We start from the raw sequence: 6209 nt of genomic DNA, 5'->3' as shown, positions 1-6209 counted from the left end.
CCCATGGCTCTCTGAAATCAACAAGATTTGTCTTGCTTTTGAGCTAAGACTACGTAACCGGTGCATATTTCGCTTGAAACCGCGTCATTTTCAACTTGCTTTGACGCAAGAAATAGATATATACGTCCTACTGAAAGTCCAAGGTCTTGTTAAAATGTTTTTAATTATTACCACATCTCTTGACAATGTGTACATACAGGTGGCTGGATGGTCAACAAATTAAACACCAGATCCTAGCTAACATTTTAAGATATGACTTTAGCTATAAATTATCATTTAGTAAAGATAAAATCCTTATGTTTTTATCTTTTAAATTTGATTCTGACTTTATACAATAAAATAAAATTCAAATGAAGAATGTAGAAGACTTAATATGAATATTTTCCCATATTTTTATACAGAACTCTTCTTTTTAAGGAGATCAATAGAGTCCAAAAATGGCCACGACCATTGAGCCTTCTTAACTGTTAATTGATAGCAAACAGGAAGTGTTCGGGTTTGCCAAAAAAGGTTTGATGTTGATATTCTTTTGTTACAGCGTTGAAAAGACTTTGGCTGCAACGTTGAGGAAAAAAAAACTTGGCCAGAAAAGTAGCTTCTATTCAAGTTTTATTCGGATTCTGTATGTGACAGTGCTTGCACTTTACGTTTAATTAATTATTGTTTTGCGGTTTGTGAACAATAAAACCATATAAATGTATTCATAAATAGAATACCGTTCACCAGAAAGATCACGTGGTGTTGTCCCACACGGCAAATTAATCACATCATAACTCTTTTTACATTTGGTTTATGTTATGTGGTTATTGCAAGACAACCTACTTTGTGGAAATCTCTCTCTCTCTCTCTCTCTCTCTCTCTCTCTCTCTCTCTCTCTCTCTCTCTCTCTCCAGCCGATTCGTGTCTTTGACAAGAATATCATTTTCATCCCTTTAAGTAAAAATTGAGACCTTATCTCGACTTCACATCCAACATATCTATAACCACCATCGGAGAGGAACATACACATAAATACGAATACTCCATCCTCTGTTAATGAAACCCTCATTATAATCGACAGATGAATTGCGATTTTCATTCGGTTAACACTGAGATTAGCGGATTGGCATTCTTTCAAACATTATTTACATTCTTGATTTATATGATCCAGATCCTTCCTGTAGCGTAAATCATATCGTTGGTTTTTTTTTTTTAAAGTTATGAAGGCGGGTGAAAATGGAGCAGTTAGAGGTTTTCTTTATCATGAATTCCTTTTTATTCTATGGTTATTTTTTTTTTATCTTTTGGTTAATTGTAACGCACTAATTGTTATAACGCAACCTTCTCTCTTTAAACATTATGATAACGTAGACATGTGGTTAAAGGATCTTGGGTGTATTTGGGTTTGCGGTGAAAATGTGATGAATATATTCGTATTTATAATTAAATTATATACGCGTTTTTGGCCTTTAGGATTATTTTGCTATCTTCTTACCACTGTAGCACATGATATTTTTATATGGCTTTTACTATGCATACAATGTTTGGGGGGGGGGGTGCGGTGAGGACTAGCCAGCCACCGTATAGAAATATTTTTATTCGCGATTATCCTTTCCCTCCCTACAAAAAATAAAAATATAAATCATTTTATAATTATAAATTCTTATCGTTTCAGTCCACCTCGTTTGCCGTTTGTCGAAATCAGTTTGCCTTCTTTGTAGCTTGAGTTTACTAAGCACAAGGTTAAAATGTTTTCTTAAATTATGAAGACATGGCGAAAATGTACTTATAACTTTCTTCCAAATAGAATAACTCCATTTGCAATGTGCTTGTGGTTTCCATTATTTATCGTCACCTCTCATAAATGTTAACCAACAAGGCAACATTTAATTTCCTCCTTATTTTTGGCAAGTCGTAAAGAACAATTCTTCATGCATGAGTGAGTACAAGTGCCCCGAGTAATTGCCCCCTGACCCTGTGGTACTTAAGGCGACACTTTTAAAGTCGCACAAAACATTCGCCACGGTTCGGATGTTTTCTTCCTCTAACGCTGGAGAATAAAAGAAACCCAATATGGGCAACAATTATGTATGCTAGAGTGCCCGCCCCTGTTGGTCTGACGGACAGGCTAGGGGGCGTTGTGTAGCTCCAACTGAGTGACAACTTGCTGTTAACCTATCAAATCCTACAAAGTTTCATTCCTCAATATGTATGTACATTATGATATAACATTTTGTATGTCCCAATATACTTAATAATATACAGTATATGGGATTAACCTTTAGGTTGTCTTTTGAATTTACCAGAAAGCAGAAAGTTTTGTTAATTTCTGTTTTGGTTTGCCCGTAATATTTCTTCACCTGTAGAGGTACGGACATTAATATTTCTTTCAACATTTGACATTGTCCGAGTGTTGCGATTAATTTCTACAACAGAAATGTTGATACCTCCGGTGATACATCATGATTTCCAGCCCAGTGCCTCGACACGCTTGGCTACGCACGCGAAACAAATTAACGTTCTGTCTTATTGCGCCTGTCATTTAAGAAGTAATAAAAACCCGTACAAATAACAGATAGTTCTAACTAACATCTGACATTTCATCGGTTCACGGCACATGAATAATTGTATTATAGGAGCCCTCAACACGCTGCAAATTAAAAGACTTTTAAAGATATACCGCTTGACGTTTGTCTGAAATCGATTGAACTCGCGATACATTGTTACACCCTTTTGTCGCAGACGCCGTACAAGAAAAAAAAAACCCGCGCGCAATGACCATGCACAATACGGAAAAAGGAAGACGCTGGAGGTCAAAACGCACAACAGTGCATGCTATTATTATAAGATAATGATACGGGGCTCTTTTTCCAATATTGTCAAATTCTCAACCCTTTATGCACAATGCACTATTACATGTATTGTAGATATTACGAATATCAGCAGTCCAGCAATTTGGTCTTATATACTCTTTTGTTTCATGATAGTTTATAATTAAATATGGTATGATTAATTATTCTATATTAAATATAATCGTCGGATTTTTCTTTTCTTCTGACGAAAAGTCCAAAGTAAGATTCACGTCCTCTTCGTGTGGTGACTTTGATCAAGAAAATAAAGCTAAGATTAATTGTCCACACCAACGAAAAGCAAATGGACGAACGACATAGAACCACCGAGGGAAATCAGGCTAGCCATGCATTTATAATGCTATTTTATTAGTTGATGGTATCTGTTGAAGTGCGTGTATTGTCGGGGATTCCACCGTCTCTTCTAGTCCAAGCAAAATGAATATTTAATCATCGAGAAATCCAATCGATCACGTTCGAGAAGGGTCAAGCCTTTGTTCTCGGTTGCGCGAACTTCTGGAAACCCAAGCTCGGTTAACAAGGTTTTCAAATCCCCTGAATTATTTCGGTTATCTTTATTCCTTCTTGCAACGTTTCATATGCGTTAATTTCTCAAAAGAACGGTGGCTTTTGGGTGTTATTGGGGAAAAAAGCTCCACAAAGTTTTTGTTTTTCTTGAATTTGAATTTTCGTTAAAGTATAACAAGGTTGCTTGAGGCAATGCGTTGTATTTTATTACAGGGTTAGGAAACCGACACTGGTTTTTATTCTTTATTTAGGAATGTGTTCAACTAATTGAAGAAAAACATTTATCTTGGGCTCATCGTGTTTTGCAATGATTTTTATCTAGCTCGCCGACTCTCCTATATGTTAGAATAATTACTATTTACGCTTATGGGTATATCCGGCAAGCATTCGTAAAAGATATTGTCCACGAGGTATGACTCGACATGGTGATAAGACGAACTCCCAGTGGAAATGGGGGGAATTATATCCCAATTTCAGGTAAACATATACATCATAAACTGTTCTATCAATAACACTAAATTTTTAAGATGGTCGTGTTGGTGTGAATAGAACCAGGCACCGTGACAAGATAAGATTAAAACTTCTTATGACAACATTAAAATACAAGACAACCGCGAACACCGCGGGCAGATAATATGACGGACTAAAGAGCTTTCCGCTTCAGTGCACCGCCTGGTCGCCAGCTGTAAAATAGACGCGGCTAATGCGGGAAGCGAAGCGGCAAAAGTGGACCGCCTTGTCGAATGCGTGATTACTAGAGGTGGGTTTGTTTTCTCGAGAGGTCATCGACAAAGCTGCAATTTATAGCTACAAATATGAATGACGACAAATCACCTCATTTACATGTTTAAAATCTCTGCCCTCTAGTCTTCTCAAGTTCGTAATAACTTTTTTTTTAAATCAGAAAAATAACACGGTTTTCTTTGAATATTTGTTGTTAGCGACATTTTACGTAGTAAAAGAGACGACTGTAAAAATATATACTCTTGCCACAAATATGCAGACAAGTTTCTACAACAAATGTGGGAAACAAGTTTAAAAGCATTTCGGAGTGGATCATGAACCCTTTTGCCTACGCGTGGTTTACCAAGCAAACCATAAATTGACAGGTTGGTCTCTAGCCTGAGAGGTCGCCGTCGTCGGAGAAGCATAATTGCATGAACTGTTGATGATGACATTTGTTGGGGCGACAATTTGCCCATCAGCAATAAGACATATTTTGGGTGCTCTGGTTTTGGTGGTCATGTGATCTCTCTCTCTTTCTCTCTCTCTCTTTTTCTCTCTCTCTCCATCATTGTTAATTAAAAGGCACATGGCGCAAATTAGCTTAAATTAGAAAGTCCGATAAGACGTGTCAAAAGCATTGTCCTAAATAGGAATGGGGTCCCTTGTTCTGAACATACGCTATTAAGGGCAGGTGACAAGGCGCTGCAATCCAATGATCATTAATCAAGCCATTTAGATTTATATTGTCAACGGGCATAGGATTAAAGCCGCCCTTCCAACATTAGTTGCACACTAAGGCAAGCTACTAGCAGCAAAAGAAATCGATGACGGCTACTACTTTTACACTAAGCCTTGCGATGGGCGGAGCTACAGTAACGCGTGTGTTTGATTGGTTGAATTCGAACATGACAATGAATAACAGGCTTATTGGCTTCAGTTGTCTTCTGGACGACATTGTCTAGGTATTAGGATCGATTTTAACATTAGAACAATTTTATGACGGCTGGTAGAACATTTATGTTTATTCATTTGCGCCTGACTAGGCGATCACAGTGGAACCCATCCATTATTAAAAGCCAGGAGTTAGCGACAATCCGGGCATCAAGAGGAACCTCTTTCGAGATGGATGAACATTTCAAAAAGATCACAGTGGCCTGATGGTGCTGTCTTTACAAGGACTCTTTAATGAAATGCTAGCATTATTTCAAGCAGGAAATCAATGAAACATGTCCCGATTAAATAAAAAAAATCGGGACAAATTTTATTAACACAAACTAATTTCCAACTTTGCAATCGTTTTAAAATGAAAAAAAAACTTTAAAAAGCCCAAAAAACCATACCGATGCAACTGGAGTTTTGAGAGTGTGCATTTATAAAGAGTAATACCAATAGGAAGATTTAATATCAGAACCTTCGAGAAGTGGAGAGAGAGAGAGAGAGAGAGAGAGAGAGAGAGAGAGAGAGAGAGAGATTTCCCCCATTTCTGCATGTTTGTAAGTGACTTCCGCCATGTCTGGATTGGGATTGTGATAAATGTCGTTCCCGCGTGACAGATCTCCATCAGAACATGGGCGAGCTGCAGCATTTGTGGTGAACACCTCGTACGACATCACTTCTCCATTACCATCGGAAACCCTCGCCGGGCTCCCTGGATCAATATGGATCGGCCAGGGATCATTTCAGTCGGGTGGATAATGTATCTCTGCGTACGTCTGCCTGTCGTAGAGAGATTACGGACTCGTGTACATACTGCCATTGGTGCATGTCATCACTCGGGGTGGCTGACTGGTCGCTTCAGATTGAAAAATCAATCTGTTGTTTGAAATATTAATTTTCGGCGGCAAGTGTTAATTTGTCAGCAGGTGTCACTGAACATTTGTATACGGTGAACCATCTGGATTTCGACCAATGCAACGTGGGTTTTTTTCATTAAAAATTATACAATTTGATTTTGTTTAAATATTTTTGAAAAAAATTCTTTTTGATAAAGTGATAATAAAAATGTTTAATAACGTTGGATACCGTCTGAAGCTGCCTGGATTCTTTTGTTAATCACTAGAATTGTTAATTTTATACCTTACATTTATTTCGATATGAAAAAAAAAATACTCTGCAATAACAGGGAGT

Source organism: Magallana gigas, chromosome 6, assembly GCF_963853765.1.
Source record: "Magallana gigas chromosome 6, xbMagGiga1.1, whole genome shotgun sequence".
Taxonomy (NCBI): Eukaryota; Metazoa; Mollusca; class Bivalvia; order Ostreida; family Ostreidae; genus Magallana; species Magallana gigas.
Note: the sequence above shows the minus strand (reverse complement) of the source record.